At 43.4% G+C, this 17,053-nt stretch overlaps 1 pseudogene; it reads right to left on the bottom strand.

Moving 5' to 3' along the window:
- Positions 1-1,809: 1,809 nt before the first annotated feature.
- On the bottom strand, positions 1,810-2,391 carry LOC146772461 (gonadotropin-releasing hormone II receptor pseudogene; annotated as a pseudogene).
- Positions 2,392-17,053: the final 14,662 nt, after the last annotated feature.

Genomic DNA, 17,053 nt, shown 5'->3' with positions numbered 1-17,053 from the left:
CCCTACCCCCCATCACAACCAGCTCCAATCACCACCCTCCCAGAGAGCACTTTAAGTATGAAACAACAATAATCCTGCCTTGTGGTACGAACAAACAATACCCAACCCCAACCCAACATTCCAAACAAAACTCCCCCCACCCTGCACCCCTGCATGAGCCCAAACAGCCCCCCCAACTTGCAGTGTGCCTGTCGCCCTTGCATGAACTAAACTACAAAAAGACCCCCTGGAGGAGGAAAGAGAACCCCCTCAAGACACACCACAACCTCCAAGCGAAGGAGGACAAAGCACGACAGTCAAGGAACCCTGAGCCCAACAAAGAAGTGACATCATCAGAAAGTAGCCCCAGTGTCAATACATTAGGCCCGGTCCGGTGGGCACTCTCCACTCGCGGCCCCCAGTCCCTCTCGATCATGTCCCCTAGTGTCCAACCAATCCCCCGCCGCCTCCGGACGGTCAAAGAAATGAGAACGACCCTCGGATTCCACCCGCAGCCTGGCCGGGAAAAGCATGGCGTACTTCAAGTTCATGTCTCGGAGCCGCCGTTTGACGCCCATGAAACCCAGCCTCTGCTTCTGGACCGCTTGCGTGAAGTCAGGATAGAAGTTCACCTCAACGTTCTCTAGCTTAAGCGGCCCCTGCACTCTAGAGGCTTGTAAAATCGCATCCCTATCCCGAAAATTGAAGATACGTGCAATAAGAGGCCGCGGAGGAGCTCCAACCTTCGGCTTGCCACCAGGAACTCTATGGGCCCTCTCCACAGCGAAGAATTTGCTCAATCCCCGAGGCATCAGACGATTGGAAATCAAGTCCTCCACAAAGAGATCCGCAGCCGAATCCTCCAATCCCTCAGGCACTCCGATAATGCGGACGTTGTTCCTCCGGGCCCTACTCTCGGAATCCTCCAGTCGCCGATCCGTGAGAGCACTGGCCTGCCGGAGCCGACGTACCTCCGTTTGGAGGGCAGCCACCTCAGTCGTGAGGCCCGACGCGGTGAGGGCCAAAGAGTCAACCCTATCATTTGTCTTGGAAAGATCAGCCCTAACAAGGTTGACATCGATGAGAACCGCGTCAAGTTTGTGCGCCAGGGTGTCAAACTGTTGACCCACCGAGGTCTTCATCTCCGCTATGGCGCCCATGATATCCTGCAAGGTCAGGTCCGTTGGCAAATCCGGGGCATCCGCGGGCCGCTCCGGAGACTTATGCGACCCGCCGGGAGAACCTTTCGGCAGGGTGTAGCGATCCATAACGTTGGCCTGGGTAGAGGCACCACGCCGGGCCGATTTGGCCTTCAGCCTCTCTCCATCCTGCTTCGTCGCCATCGCCCTGTAATCCGTGCACCCACGAGTCCAGCGACGGGGGGCGAACAATCGAGGCCGAAGACCCCAGAGGTCGCCTCAGGAAGGCGGAACGGGTCCCCGCAGAGTAGGCAGGGTCCCCCAGTGAGCCAACCACCACACTCCGCGAAAGAGCCGAGATTCCACTTGCGATGATGGCGAGAGGGCTCGAAAGCGAAAGTGAAAGTGAGGGGTGCGCGCCCCGCCAGGCTCGTCCCGCCGTTGTTATTCACTTCACCACTGGATCGCCCCTCAACTCAAGTCCGGGGTCAGAGGAGAAGCAGGCCGCAAACTTCAAGCGAAGCCCATCACGGCACCCGGGGTCCGATTCGAAAACGGAAAACGGGCACCACCTCGGCTCAGGTTCACAAACAAAGTCCCCTCGACCAAATCAGGATGAGGACAGGATAGATGTAGGAGGTCGTGGAGGTCCTCGGGAGCCTCGCACCTACGCGGCCATCTTGGTTGCGCGCTAGGCTCCTCCTCCTGCCTTCACTTTGTTGGTGTTTTTTGTAACCCACAGTGTATGAGTTCGGCTTCTACTCCTACAAGGAAAACAACTGGTTTTTTGAGCCAGAGTCGCTTGTACCTGGGGCGATGCAAGCAGGATGCTCAGGCCACAGGCCACGCATAACATGATCCTGTTGCACCAGCTGGTACTTGTAAAACTGAATGGGTATAGGATGGCGTAGTGCTGGTCCAAGCTAATTATGACCAGCACTAGGGATGCGGCATACATTGAGAAGAGCTTGAAGCAGTTGAGCAGCTTGCACAGCAGATCTCCAGCGTACCACTGCAGAGTGGCATTCCAGATGGCATCCATCTGCATCACCAGGGTAGTAACCAGCAGGTCAGCCATGGTCAGACTAAGGATCAGTACCCGGACATGCAACTTGTGGCGCTTCCTCGGCATACTACATAGTACCGTAGTATTACTGAAAGCTGCAGCCAGGAAGAAGCAGCAGGTGATGGCCACGTGGATATTGGCAGCAGGAGTGGAGGTAGGCTCTATCCAGGGCACTGGTGAGCTGGTGAATGATGGAACACTGTCCATCTTGGGATGAGATGTATGTGCGGTTGGTGACATATGGCACATCACTCATGGCGTACAAAACAAAGATGAATACCATTTTAATAAGCCAGAAGATCAGATTTACATTGTCAAATAAAGGCTATTACATTATCATGTCTACTATGTAATACTTGTATTTGTGTATTCATATATCAAATAAACTCACAGATATCCCATACCACCTGTAAAATGCACAAATACATTAATATTGATATCTTATTTTGGTCACTCTCTATTCTCCTATGTCAAGTACATTTTGTTTTTGATCATATTTGAAAAAATAAAATTAATCATGCAATAATTTGCAAGCAAAGGGAGCTTTGCTAAAATTCACCAGCATGCCTGCAAGTTGAACACATGAATTTAGTGAAGTATGCATGCTCCTGGCTCAGGGCTGCTCCGAGAACACTGTTTGTGGGTCTAAATGTTACCGTAAGGGGAATCAAAGTCTACTAGACATGGCGCACGATTAATGGTAAGCGAGCACAGGTTAGCACCTGACATGAGGGTCTGTTTAACAATTTGAGGTAAAGCGTTGCATAGACAGCTGTTTCTTTAAAAAAACACACCTTGATATATATTTCAAGAGAAGGGCCAGATACATCTTTTGCTGCGCAGTAGTGCTTTGCTAGTTGAATGTGATAATTTGTCATTCTACATGTGGCGAATTTTAGTACCTAACATGTTTAACTTTTTTGTTCAGATTTCGTGAGGGGTGGAGGCTTCGTGTTTTTAAACCGCAGTACAAACTGGTAATTAAAGTTATCTAAAGGAGCACTCTTTATAGTGGATAAGATACTGAAAGGGCAGTTGTGTGGCGCCCACTGGCGAGATGTGAAATGTCGCGCCTTTCCATCATCGCCTTGCACCCCCAGGTGTGTCCATTTGCTTATCTCGCAAAATCTACGGTGCTGTTTACAAAAACGGTGAGGAGGACTCCCCGGAACCCCTCTTATGGTTGTCGGGCTTGCTCACCAGGCTCACTCGCCACTGAGTACATACACAAACTTTTACACCTCACCACTTTCAAATGTCACCAACCGCCACTAAAACAGGGTAATTAGCAGAGCTAAGCAAGATGGAAAAAGATGACGATAGAAAGATGTTAATGTCATAAGTAGTGAACTAAGAAAGTAAGACAGAACCCAAAGTCTTTCAGTGGACTACAAGGAGAGAACAAACAACCATTAGTAAAGACAATATATCTGCTTTGGCTGCTGAGTTATTGGCTCTGCCAATGCTTGTTTGCTTTGAATGGCCTTTGGTAACGAAAAACAAAAAACATTGCAAGATGACATGGTTGCAAGATGATATGGGGGGCGCACTTGTAATGGTTTTGCTCTACTTCATCAAAAGCCAGTGTAAGATTTCCATCTGTGTATGCGTGCATGCATCAGCATGCACTGGCGGACCAGTATTTTATATTCAGGTATTACAAAAACTCATTAACAAGTTTTCAAGCGTACACGCACATGGACGGTCATCTTCTAGTGGTTTTAAAGGCCATTTAAAGTTGGATGTCATTAGTAGCACTGCCATGGGATGCCAAACATTTAAAGAGACATCGGTGCCTGGTAGAGGAAACAGCCTTTACAACACGGGCATTACAGTGTAATGCCTTTACAACGCATATGCCTTTACCACCACAAAATGTAAGAATACTTAAGGTACGCCTGTGTGTGTTAGATATATATTCCTTTACAAAAGAAGTCACTGCACTCGGTGAACTCAAATAGTGAATTTATTGCTTCACTTTTTCACAGGGAAAAAGACTGGTTGAAATACGTTGGTGGTTTGCTGTGTTGCTGTAAGCAATAAATTCACTACTTGAGCTCACCGAGTTCAGCAACTTCTTTTGTAAAGGAATCTGTATGGGAAACTCTGTATGTCTCCTGTGCCTGCACCAGCTTTAAGCATGCGCTACCAGGACAAGGTGGTAAGTGTTTTTTTTAGGGTTTAGGGTTAGGTAAGTGTATAGGGTGGTAAGTGTGTTTTTAGGGTTTAGGGGTGGGTAAGGGTATAAGGTGGTAAGGTGTTTTAGGGTTTAGGGAAGGGTAGGGTATTGGGTTGTAAGAGTGTTTTTAGGGTTATGGGGCGGGTAAGGATATAGGACAGCAAGGATGTGTTTAGGGGTTTGTACAGGTATAGGGTGGTAAGGGTGTTTTGTGGTTTAGAGGTGGGTATGGGCATAGGGTGGTAAGGATGTTTTTAGTGGGTAAGGGTGTTTTTAGGTTTAGAGGTGGGTACGGTTATAGGATGGTAAGGTTACAAAAAAAAGGATTTGGGCAGGTTCCATCCAAAATGAAAATATCTATATTTCGAATAATAAAATGTTTGGACGGGGGTGGAGGGGGTTGTTAGTAACAAGAGTTATATATATGTATATATTTATATAGAACAAATAGGGGTTTCATCTACCTTATATATATATATTACCTACTGGCGGTCGCCAGTAGGTAGTTATAGTTAGGACCACGTTTCCATAGGAAAACCTCAACATTCTATTTTGAATAACTTTGGCGCCGGTCGACGAATCCTCGCGAATTTCTCAAAATAGGTGGGGCGCTACGGTCCGCTCCTACCCTGAAAGTCTCGGGGGGATCCGTCAAGCGGGGGCTGAGATAAAAGGGGGGTCCCAAAACACGTTTTTCCCATGCATTTTTCCATAGGACCTTTAGAACGACCTACAGCCCGAACGGCTGAACAGAATTACTAGAAATTTGGCAGAGAGGTAGTCCGTAGGTCAAGGAAGTGCCTTTTGTAGGTTTGGTGTAAATCAGTTCAGTAGATTTTGAGAAAATAGCCTTTAAATCAATATATATATCTGAGCCAGCTTACGGTACGCTTACCGTACGCTTACGGTAAGCGTACGGTGGCGTGCGCGAGCGCGATTCTGATTGGCTCTTAGATCTTAGTAAACATTCGAATCGGCCGAAACCAGGAAGCGGCAGCCGCCATTTTGTGTATTTCACTCTGAAAAAAAAGAGTGAAAACAAGGAAAGGGGGCAATGAGGAGAGTTACAGACCCCCTAACAATTGTAAGGGGGTCAAAGAAGGACAGAAAAGTACAAAAAAAACATTTATTGATTTTAAAAAAAATCACGGGGTACGCGTACGGTAAGCTCACGGTAAGCGTACGGTAAAAAAAATAAAAATAAATAAATGAAAATCAGATTTAAGAGTTTAGAAATTAGGGAGCTCTAAAAAGAGCTGTTGTGTTTATGGAGTCATTTTTTTAGTGGTACCTACAAGTAAGTACCGATGCAGAGTCTAAGGTTCAAGAGGAAGACTCTGTTCCCTTCATCATTGAAGTGCACACCATCTCCTCTATAAATGTCTTGCATGTCGTAACGCAAGTTGTTGTGGTAAATGGCACCCATACCATAGTCACGGAGGAAAGCAGAAACAGATTTGTTGACGTGCTTTCTTGCTTTGTCAATCTGTGGACAGAAATGATTGGACCAGTTCCATTTTTGCCTTTGGCATATGTTGGAAAACACAAAGGCAGTTTTAGGGAAAAGTGTAAACAGTTGTGCAAAGGTGTCCTTCATAAGCATTTCCAGACCTACCCCAGTCAAAGTGCCTAGGTCATTGCCACCACAGTGCACTATTATGAGGTCAGGGTGTTGGATTTGCATGAAGGATTTCACCAATGGCATCAATTGGTGCCACTTTAACCCTCTCTGACCAATCCATTTAATGTCTACATTTGGCAAAGCAAGGTCTCTCACCATATCTGTTTTCTCTGCAAACTTTTCACTCCAGAAGACATAGCTGTGCCCTACAATCCACACTGTGAACATCTTCAAAGGAGAACTGGATGCACTCAGGAGGTGTCTTTCAGTAGAATGGCAATATGAAAAGAAAGACAGTTTGGAAATGGAGGCATACATATTTTTTACAAAACAAAAAGAACTGATTGGCTGTTTCATACCATTCTAGAAAAAAAACTAGGCTGTATGTGAAAATTAATAGAAGCATGTTTTGTATTGGTACAAAAAAATGTGTAACCAAAGAACAGTACTATGGATTTGCAGTTAGGATTGAAAAGTCAAGCACTCTTGCTCTGTGGAATTGAAACATTGTGTGTCGAACTTCTGACCTAACTGCACACAGCAGTGTTCCATGAGCTGTTGCTATGGTAGCAGGCAGAAGTCAAGTTGGGGGAAGGGTACTAGGCAGAAGTCAAGTTGGGGGCAGGGTACTTTTGGAAAAGGGTTGGTTTTCAACCAATAGAAATGTGTCATTACATTTGAAAAAAAGGGGGAAGCACTGAGATTTGAAACTTACATGTATATGTGTGGAAAAATAGAGGGAAAGTTTGCCATTATCTGGTTCTGCTGAGAGGAGAGAGGTGTAGAGAACAGAGATCCTGGCTCTGATAATCTGCTGTTTGAGTGACACATTTCTTTCACAACTAACTAATTTTAAAGGTGAGTTTACAGTTTGAGAGGGGATGTATGTGGTAACTTAAGAAATGAATAATAGAAATGGGAATTGTTTTTGTTGTAGTTACACATGGTGGATTCATAATGTGTCAGTCTGTAAAAGAGATTTTCACTTGGCCCGAAAAAAAAAGAGCAGTAAGTGTGCTTTCAAATTGGCAAAGAAATTTCGTTTTGGCACTAATGTGAAAACATGACTCTGTGTCCATAGAAGAATTATAGGCAGAAATTTATTGCGTCTTGCTCTGGTGATTTCACAGTTGCAGTAGATGGAAAAGAGGAGCGAATTTTTGGGGGAAGAAGCAGAGGCTTAGCACACACCCATGTGCTTGCCATGTATAGTCATGCACAGTAATTAGAAGCGAGTGGGGTTTTCAGGTTTAAGTCTGTAATGCAAATACATTCAGCATCACTAAGGCTGGTTGCCCCTGCTGGAGTGTAGGCAGTCACAGAGAATACACACGGTGGTGGTCTGAAAAAAAAACAGCTTGGACATGTGCATTTAAATAAATTTAAAAAAAAGGTTTCAGAATGTGTCAGTCTGTAAAAGTGATTTCAAAGTGTAAAAAGAGATTTTCACTTGGCCCAAAAAAAAAAGAGCAGTAAGTGTGCTTTCAAATTGGCAATGAAATTTCGTTTTGGCACTAATGTGAAAACATGACTCTGTGTGCATAGAAGAATTATAGGCAGAAATTTATTGCGTCTTGCTCTGGTGATTTCACAGTTGCAGTAGATGGAAAAGAGGAGCGAATTTTTGGGGGAAGAAGCAGAGGCTTAGCACACACCCATGTGCTTGCCATGTATAGTCATGCACAGTAATTAGAAGCGAGTGGGGTTTTCAGGTTTAAGTCTGTAATGCAAATACATTCAGCATCACTAAGGCTGGTTGCTCCTGCTGGAGTGTAGGCAGTCACAGAGAATACACACGGTGGTGGTCTGAAAAAAAAACAGCTTGGACATGTGCATTTAAATAAATTTAAAAAAAAGGTTTCAGAATGTGTCAGTCTGTAAAAGTGATTTCAAAGTGTAAAAAGAGATTTTCACTTGGCCCAAAAAAAAAAGAGCAGTAAGTGTGCTTTCAAATTGGCAAAGAAATTTCGTTTTGGCACTAATGTGAAAACATGACTCTGTGTCCATAGAAGAATTATAGGCAGAAATTTATTGCGTCTTGCTCTGGTGATTTCACAGTTGCAGTAGATGGAAAAGAGGAGCGAATTTTTGGGGGAAGAAGCAGAGGCTTAGCACACACCCATGTGCTTGCCATGTATAGTCATGCACAGTAATTAGAAGCGAGTGGGGTTTTCAGGTTTAAGTCTGTAATGCAAATACATTCAGCATCACTAAGGCTGGTTGCTCCTGCTGGAGTGTAGACAGTCACAGAGAATACACACGGTGGTGGTCTGAAAAAAAAACAGCTTGGACATGTGCATTTAAATAAATTTAAAAAAAAGGTTTCAGAATGTGTCAGTCTGTAAAAGTGATTTCAAAGTGTAAAAAGAGATTTTCACTTGGCCCAAAAAAAAAAGAGCAGTAAGTGTGCTTTCAAATTGGCAAAGAAATTTCGTTTTGGCACTAATGTGAAAACATGACTCTGTGTGCATAGAAGAATTATAGGCAGAAATTTATTGCGTCTTGCTCTGGTGATTTCACAGTTGCAGTAGATGGAAAAGAGGAGCGAATTTTTGGGGGAAGAAGCAGAGGGTTAGCACACACCCATGTGCTTGCCATGTATAGTCATGCACAGTAATTAGAAGCAAGTGGGGTTTTCAGGTTTAAGTCTGTAATGCAAATACATTCAGCATCACTAAGGCTGGTTGCCCCTGCTGGAGTGTAGGCAGTCACAGAGAATACACACGGTGGTGGTCTGAAAAAAAAACAGCTTGGACATGTGCATTTAAATAAATTTAAAAAAAAGGTTTCAGAATGTGTCAGTCTGTAAAAGTGATTTCAAAGTGTAAAAAGAGATTTTCACTTGGCCCAAAAAAAAAAGAGCAGTAAGTGTGCTTTCAAATTGGCAATGAAATTTCGTTTTGGCACTAATGTGAAAACATGACTCTGTGTGCATAGAAGAATTATAGGCAGAAATTTATTGCGTCTTGCTCTGGTGATTTCACAGTTGCAGTAGATGGAAAAGAGGAGCGAATTTTTGGGGGAAGAAGCAGAGGCTTAGCACACACCCATGTGCTTGCCATGTATAGTCATGCACAGTAATTAGAAGCGAGTGGGGTTTTCAGGTTTAAGTCTGTAATGCAAATACATTCAGCATCACTAAGGCTGGTTGCCCCTGCTGGAGTGTAGGCAGTCACAGAGAATACACACGGTGGTGGTCTGAAAAAAAAACAGCTTGGACATGTGCATTTAAATAAATTTAAAAAAAAGGTTTCAGAATGTGTCAGTCTGTAAAAGTGATTTCAAAGTGTAAAAAGAGATTTTCACTTGGCCCAAAAAAAAAAGAGCAGTAAGTGTGCTTTCAAATTGGCAAAGAAATTTCGTTTTGGCACTAATGTGAAAACATGACTCTGTGTCCATAGAAGAATTATAGGCAGAAATTTATTGCGTCTTGCTCTGGTGATTTCACAGTTGCAGTAGATGGAAAAGAGGAGCGAATTTTTGGGGGAAGAAGCAGAGGCTTAGCACACACCCATGTGCTTGCCATGTATAGTCATGCACAGTAATTAGAAGCGAGTGGGGTTTTCAGGTTTAAGTCTGTAATGCAAATACATTCAGCATCACTAAGGCTGGTTGCCCCTGCTGGAGTGTAGGCAGTCACAGAGAATACACACGGTGGTGGTCTGAAAAAAAAACAGCTTGGACATGTGCATTTAAATAAATTTAAAAAAAAGGTTTCAGAATGTGTCAGTCTGTAAAAGTGATTTCAAAGTGTAAAAAGAGATTTTCACTTGGCCCAAAAAAAAAAGAGCAGTAAGTGTGCTTTCAAATTGGCAAAGAAATTTCGTTTTGGCACTAATGTGAAAACATGACTCTGTGTCCATAGAAGAATTATAGGCAGAAATTTATTGCGTCTTGCTCTGGTGATTTCACAGTTGCAGTAGATGGAAAAGAGGAGCGAATTTTTGGGGGAAGAAGCAGAGGCTTAGCACACACCCATGTGCTTGCCATGTATAGTCATGCACAGTAATTAGAAGCGAGTGGGGTTTTCAGGTTTAAGTCTGTAATGCAAATACATTCAGCATCACTAAGGCTGGTTGCCCCTGCTGGAGTGTAGGCAGTCACAGAGAATACACACGGTGGTGGTCTGAAAAAAAAACAGCTTGGACATGTGCATTTAAATAAATTTAAAAAAAAGGTTTCAGAATGTGTCAGTCTGTAAAAGTGATTTCAAAGTGTAAAAAGAGATTTTCACTTGGCCCAAAAAAAAAAGAGCAGTAAGTGTGCTTTCAAATTGGCAAAGAAATTTCGTTTTGGCACTAATGTGAAAACATGACTCTGTGTGCATAGAAGAATTATAGGCAGAAATTTATTGCGTCTTGCTCTGGTGATTTCACAGTTGCAGTAGATGGAAAAGAGGAGCGAATTTTTGGGGGAAGAAGCAGAGGCTTAGCACACACCCATGTGCTTGCCATGTATAGTCATGCACAGTAATTAGAAGCGAGTGGGGTTTTCAGGTTTAAGTCTGTAATGCAAATACATTCAGCATCACTAAGGCTGGTTGCCCCTGCTGGAGTGTAGGCAGTCACAGAGAATACACACGGTGGTGGTCTGAAAAAAAAACAGCTTGGACATGTGCATTTAAATAAATTTAAAAAAAAGGTTTCAGAATGTGTCAGTCTGTAAAAGTGATTTCAAAGTGTAAAAAGAGATTTTCACTTGGCCCAAAAAAAAAAGAGCAGTAAGTGTGCTTTCAAATTGGCAATGAAATTTCGTTTTGGCACTAATGTGAAAACATGACTCTGTGTGCATAGAAGAATTATAGGCAGAAATTTATTGCGTCTTGCTCTGGTGATTTCACAGTTGCAGTAGATGGAAAAGAGGAGCGAATTTTTGGGGGAAGAAGCAGAGGCTTAGCACACACCCATGTGCTTGCCATGTATAGTCATGCACAGTAATTAGAAGCGAGTGGGGTTTTCAGGTTTAAGTCTGTAATGCAAATACATTCAGCATCACTAAGGCTGGTTGCCCCTGCTGGAGTGTAGGCAGTCACAGAGAATACACACGGTGGTGGTCTGAAAAAAAAACAGCTTGGACATGTGCATTTAAATAAATTTAAAAAAAAGGTTTCAGAATGTGTCAGTCTGTAAAAGTGATTTCAAAGTGTAAAAAGAGATTATCACTTGGCCCGAAAAAAAAAGAGCCGTAAGTGTGCTTTCAAATTGGCAAAGAAATTTCGTTTTGGCACTAATGTGAAAGCATGACTCTGTGTGCATAGAAGAATTATAGGCAGAAATTTATTGCGTCTTGCTCTGGTGATTTCACAGTTGCAGTAGATGGAAAAGAGGAGCGAATTTTTGGGGGAAGAAGCAGAGGCTTAGCACACACCCATGTGCTTGCCATGTATAGTCATGCACAGTAATTAGAAGCGAGTGGGGTTTTCAGGTTTAAGTCTGTAATGCAAATACATTCAGCATCACTAAGGCTGGTTGCCCCTGCTGGAGTGTAGGCAGTCACAGAGAATACACACGGTGGTGGTCTGAAAAAAAAACAGCTTGGACATGTGCATTTAAATAAATTTAAAAAAAAGGTTTCAGAATGTGTCAGTCTGTAAAAGTGATTTCAAAGTGTAAAAAGAGATTATCACTTGGCCCGAAAAAAAAAGAGCAGTAAGTGTGCTTTCAAATTGGCAAAGAAATTTCGTTTTGGCACTAATGTGAAAACATGACTCTGTGTGCATAGAAGAATTATAGGCAGAAATTTATTGCGTTTTGCTCTGGTGATTTCACAGTTGCAGTAGATGGAAAAGAGGAGCGAATTTTTGGGGGAAGAAGCAGAGGCTTAGCACACACCCATGTGCTTGCCATGTATAGTCATGCACAGTAATTAGAAGCGAGTGGGGTTTTCAGGTTTAAGTCTGTAATGCAAATACATTCAGCATCACTAAGGCTGGTTGCCCCTGCTGGAGTGTAGGCAGTCACAGAGAATACACACGGTGGTGGAATGAAAAAAAAAAACAGGTTGGACATGTGCATTTAAATAAATTTAAAAAAAAGGTTTCAGAATGTGTCAGTCTGTAAAAGTGATTTCAAAGTGTAAAAAGAGATTTTCACTTGGCCCGAAAAAAAAAGTGCAGTAAGTGTGCTTTCAAATTGGCAAAGAAATTTCGTTTTGGCACTAATGTGATAACATGACTCTGTGTGCATAGAAGAATTATAGGCAGAAATTTATTGCGTCTTCCTCTGGTGATTTCACAGTTGCAGTAGATGGAAAAGAGGAGCGAATTTTTGGGGGAAAAAGCAGAGGCTTAGCACACACCCATGTGCTTGCCATGTATAGTCATGCACAGTAATTAGAAGCGAGTGGGGTTTTCAGGTTTAAGTCTGTAATGCAAATATATTCAGCATCACTAAGGCTGGTTGCCCCTGCTGGAGTGTAGGCAGTCACAGAGAATACACACGGTGGTGATCTGAAAAAAAAAAAAAGCTTGGACATGTGCATTTAAATAAATTTTAAAAAAAGAGCAGTTTGTGTGCATTCAAAATGGCAAAGAAATTTCGTTTTGTGACTGTTGTGAAAAGAAATGTAGTAATATATTTAAATACAATAAAGGATTTTTTTTTTTAGTTTTTTTCAGGTATTGCTGAAGAACAGTGAACAAAATTTAAGATGCCTACAAAATCTCGAGTTCAAAAAACGCTAAAAAAAAAACTATATTTGAGGACAACTGGAGGACCAAAGTTAGTAGAAGATGCTGATGTTGGGAAAAAGAAAAAATCTTCTGGTAAGCAAAAAAAACAATTCCTAAACAAAATATTGAAAACAAACAAAAATGTACAAAATGTCTGTTCTCGGAAAAATGTAACAAAACCTACAGAACAGCAAAAAATTGAGGATTTAGTTAATGCAAATATACCTTCTGCAATTGAAAAGTTTAACATAAACAGAAAAACAGCATTTAAAGAGATACGTAGAAAAATGTTTCAGAGAAGAGTTATGTCCAATTTGATAAAGGATATAAAGAAATATAAGCAAAAGGCTAAATATTATAAGAGAAAAAAAGAAATTGAAGCCATTGCAGCAAAAGCATTAGAATTAAAAAGGAAACTATTCATATTAATTTTGAATAGGATGCGTACATTAGATAAAATGGTTAATGTACTGAAATCACAAAGCAAAAGCAAAAGAGTAGTGAACAGAACAAACTTTTGTAAAGTGTTTTTAGGAAAGTGGATGCATAGTTCAAGTAGTGAACCTTTTTTTAATGAAGAAAGCTATTTTCAAAGTAATAGTTTGCTGCATGCAGTTGACACCAGAGGTCGTTCATACGAAGTAAAAAATGGTTGCATAATGGAGAAGGAGATAATGGTTCCAAGAGATGAGGTACAAGTGATGGCAGATGAGGCAATGGGGAGACGTCCTAAAGCCCCAGTGTACACTTGGAATTGTAGTAGTATTTGCACTGTGCGTCAGGAATCTATTGACAGATTTCGAGAGTTTCTAAGAGAATATAGTAAAAAAAGTGTAAAACAAAAGATTAAGGTGCTTCAAAGTCTGGATCCATGCAGAGTGAGAGAGAATACTGGTTTGCAGGGTCATTCTCTTGCTTGTCTATCTAGAAAAGTGTGCAATAGTGTTTTCCATCATTTTAGGATGCTGGCTGTTCATCATACTGAAATGAGAAAGTTTGTGAGACGGTTGTATTTTGCCAAAAGTCCAGCAATAAAGTTAAATGAATTGAATAGGGCTCTGTTCCGAGGAACGGTATCAGATGTAGAGAAGGTTGTTGATGAAATTCAGTTTTGTTACTTTGGTCCTGAAGAAAACAGTGCAGAGAAGGACACAGTAAATGAGGCAGAAGTGGAAGAGAATGTAGAACCCTCTGTAAGTAACACATTTAATGATCACATAACAAAATTTGCAATAGTCTCTAATGAAAGACCAAATGTTACTTGTATTTGTTGCCGCAGAACTCATTATAGAAAACAAACTAGGAATGTTGATCTCTACAGAAAGAGTGAAAATGAAGATAATTATAAGTGGATGGATTTTGCCACATATATATTTCTTGAAAATTGTTTTGAATTGGGTGAAGATCAGCGTATTTGTAAATACTGCTACAACAAGTTAGAGGAAAATAGAATGCCGACCAGAGCTGTACATAATAATTTAGAATTGGATGCTATTCCTGCTGAACTTTCTGAATTAAATACATATGAGTCTATACTCATTCAATGTGTTCATCCGTTCCAGACCATAGTACGTATGGAGCCCAAAACTGGTAAATTACCTCCTTCAGATTTACTGAGAGGTTTAAAAGGTAGAGTGGTGTATTTGCCCTTGGATTTGAAAAAAAATATGGAAACTATTGATGCAGATACTTTGGAAACTGAACCATTAATTATTCTGGTTAATGGTGTCCCTACAAAGAATAAGAAGATTTGGCAGGAGCTGGTAGATGTGCGGAAAGTACAAAGAGCAAATTTGTATTTGAAAAAAAATAACAAATGGTATGAATCAATTTATATACAAGAAGAAGAAGAAGAAGAAGAAGATTTACAAGGAGACACAGAAACACCAACTGGACAAATTGAAAAAGTGGACAAGTCAAAGGAAGAAGAAATTTATGAACATTTTAGCATACATCCTCTCCATTCGAAAGAAGTTATGGGAGACAATATTGATCTCTTTCAGATGAAGAAAGCAAAAGGAAATCCCGTGAGTGTATGGGAGGAGAGCTTGGAAGCTCGATGTTTTCCCCAGCTGTTTCCTACAGGAAAAGGAGGACGATACGATGAACGTCCAGAACAGATTCCATCTTCTGAGTATCGGACTACAAGACTATATGCTGAAGATCCCAGATTTCGACAAAGTATCCCTTATTTGTTCCACCTTTTATTTGAAAGCGACTTGTCTGCACTGTCTTATGCAGTAAATCACATTTTAAAAAGTGGAGTACATTTACAAAATGTGTCTGCTAAGGATTTTATGGAGAAAGTGCAGCACCGAGATGATCATTTGGAAACACAACTGATCAATCTGATGGCTTGTCAGCGTGGGACAAATGAATATTGGTTCCGACGCCATGGTGAACTAAAATGCATGTTACGCAACTTAGGAACACCAACATGGTTCCTTACCCTAAGCTGCGCCGAGTACGCTTGGGATGATTTACTGGATTTTCTACGAGAGGCCAATTCAAACATTGAAAACATCGAATACAAGACAGCAGGAGAACTGTGCTCATTGGATCCGGTTAATGTTTGCAGATATTTCAATCATAGATTTGAGGCTATGATGTCCTTCATCTGCAATAAAAAAAATCCACCCCTTGGAGAAGTAGTGGATTTCTTTTGGAGAAAAGAGTACCAGGCAAGAGGTGCTCCTCATATTCATATGCTGCTGTGGATCAAGGATGCCCCAAAGTTTGGAACAGATACTGATGAAGCAGTGTTATCTTACATTGAAGAATATGCAACATGTGCTATACCTAAAAGCACAGAAGAGAACAAGTTAAAGGAGCAAGTTCTACGTTTCCAAAGTCATCGGTGTGGAAAATACTGTCGACGGAAATACAAGAGCAAAGAAAAATACTACACTAAGGTGCCAATTCCGATCCGGTAAAAAAATTCCCCGTCCGACTCGTATCCGGATTTTTTTCCGTCCGAATCGTCAAAGTAGCGTACAAACTGCCAAGTACGATTCGAACGGAAAAAAGTCCATACGAATCGCATTGGGAAGATTTCCCCACACGTCCTCGGGTCGGGAAAAGTCACCGACACGTCCCCGGGCGAGAAACCCACCGTGCGGAAAAATAAAGTCCGACTGCGCAAGTACGATCCCTCCCGTCCTCCCCATTTCACAACCGTACGCAAAAAACACCGTCCGAACCGAACTCCCATAGCAACCATGGAGACATGTGCCCGCATACGCGCCGAACACCCCACCACCCCCCGCCCGCGTATGTACGCCCCGAACCCCCACCCGTGTATGTACGCACCAAACACCCACCCGTGTATGTACGCCCCCGAACCCCCCCCAGCCGTGTATGTACGCACCGAACCACCAGCCGTGTATGTACGCCCCCGAACCCCCCCCAGCCGTGTATGTACGCACCGAACCACCAGCCGTGTATGTACGCACCAAACCCCCCCCCCAGCCCTGTATGTACGCACCGAACCACCAGCCGTGTATGTACGCCCCCGAACCCCCCCCAGCCGTGTATGTACGGACCGAACCACCAGCCGTGTATGTACGCACCAAACACCCACCCGTGTATGTACGCCCCCGAACCCCCCCCAGCCGTGTATGTACGCACCGAACCACCAGCCGTGTATGTACGCACCAAACACCCACCCGTGTATGTACGCCCCCGAACCCCCCCCAGCCGTGTATGTACGCACCGAACCACCAGCCGTGTATGTACGCACCAAACACCCACCCGTGTATGTACGCCCCCGAACCCCCCCCCAGCCGTGTATGTACGCACCGAACCACCAGCCGTGTATGTACGCCCCCGAACCCCCCCCAGCCGTGTATGTACGCACCGAACCACCAGCCGTGTATGTACGCCCCCGAACCCCCCCCAGCCGTGTATGTACGCACCGAACCACCAGCCGTGTATGTACGCACCAAACCCCCCCCCCAGCCCTGTATGTACGCACCGAACCACCAGCCGTGTATGTACGCCCCCGAACCCCCCCCAGCCGTGTATGTACGGACCGAACCACCAGCCGTGTATGTACGCACCAAACACCCACCCGTGTATGTACGCCCCCGAACCCCCCCCAGCCGTGTATGTACGCACCGAACCACCAGCCGTGTATGTACGCACCAAACACCCACCCGTGTATGTACGCCCCCGAACCCCCCCCCAGCCGTGTATGTACGCACCGAACCACCAGCCGTGTATGTACGCCCCCGAACCCCCCCCCAGCCGTGTATGTACGCACCGAACCACCAGCCGTGTATGTACGCACCAAACCCCCACCCCAGCCGTGTATGTACGCACCGAACCACCAGCCGTGTATGTACGCACCAAACACCCACCCGTGTATGTACGCCCCCGAATCCCCCCCCCAGCCGTGTAT

This window comes from Triturus cristatus, chromosome 12 (assembly GCF_964204655.1).
Source record: "Triturus cristatus chromosome 12, aTriCri1.1, whole genome shotgun sequence".
NCBI lineage: Eukaryota > Metazoa > Chordata > Amphibia > Caudata > Salamandridae > Triturus > Triturus cristatus.
This window is presented reverse-complemented; position numbering and strand designations above follow the sequence as displayed.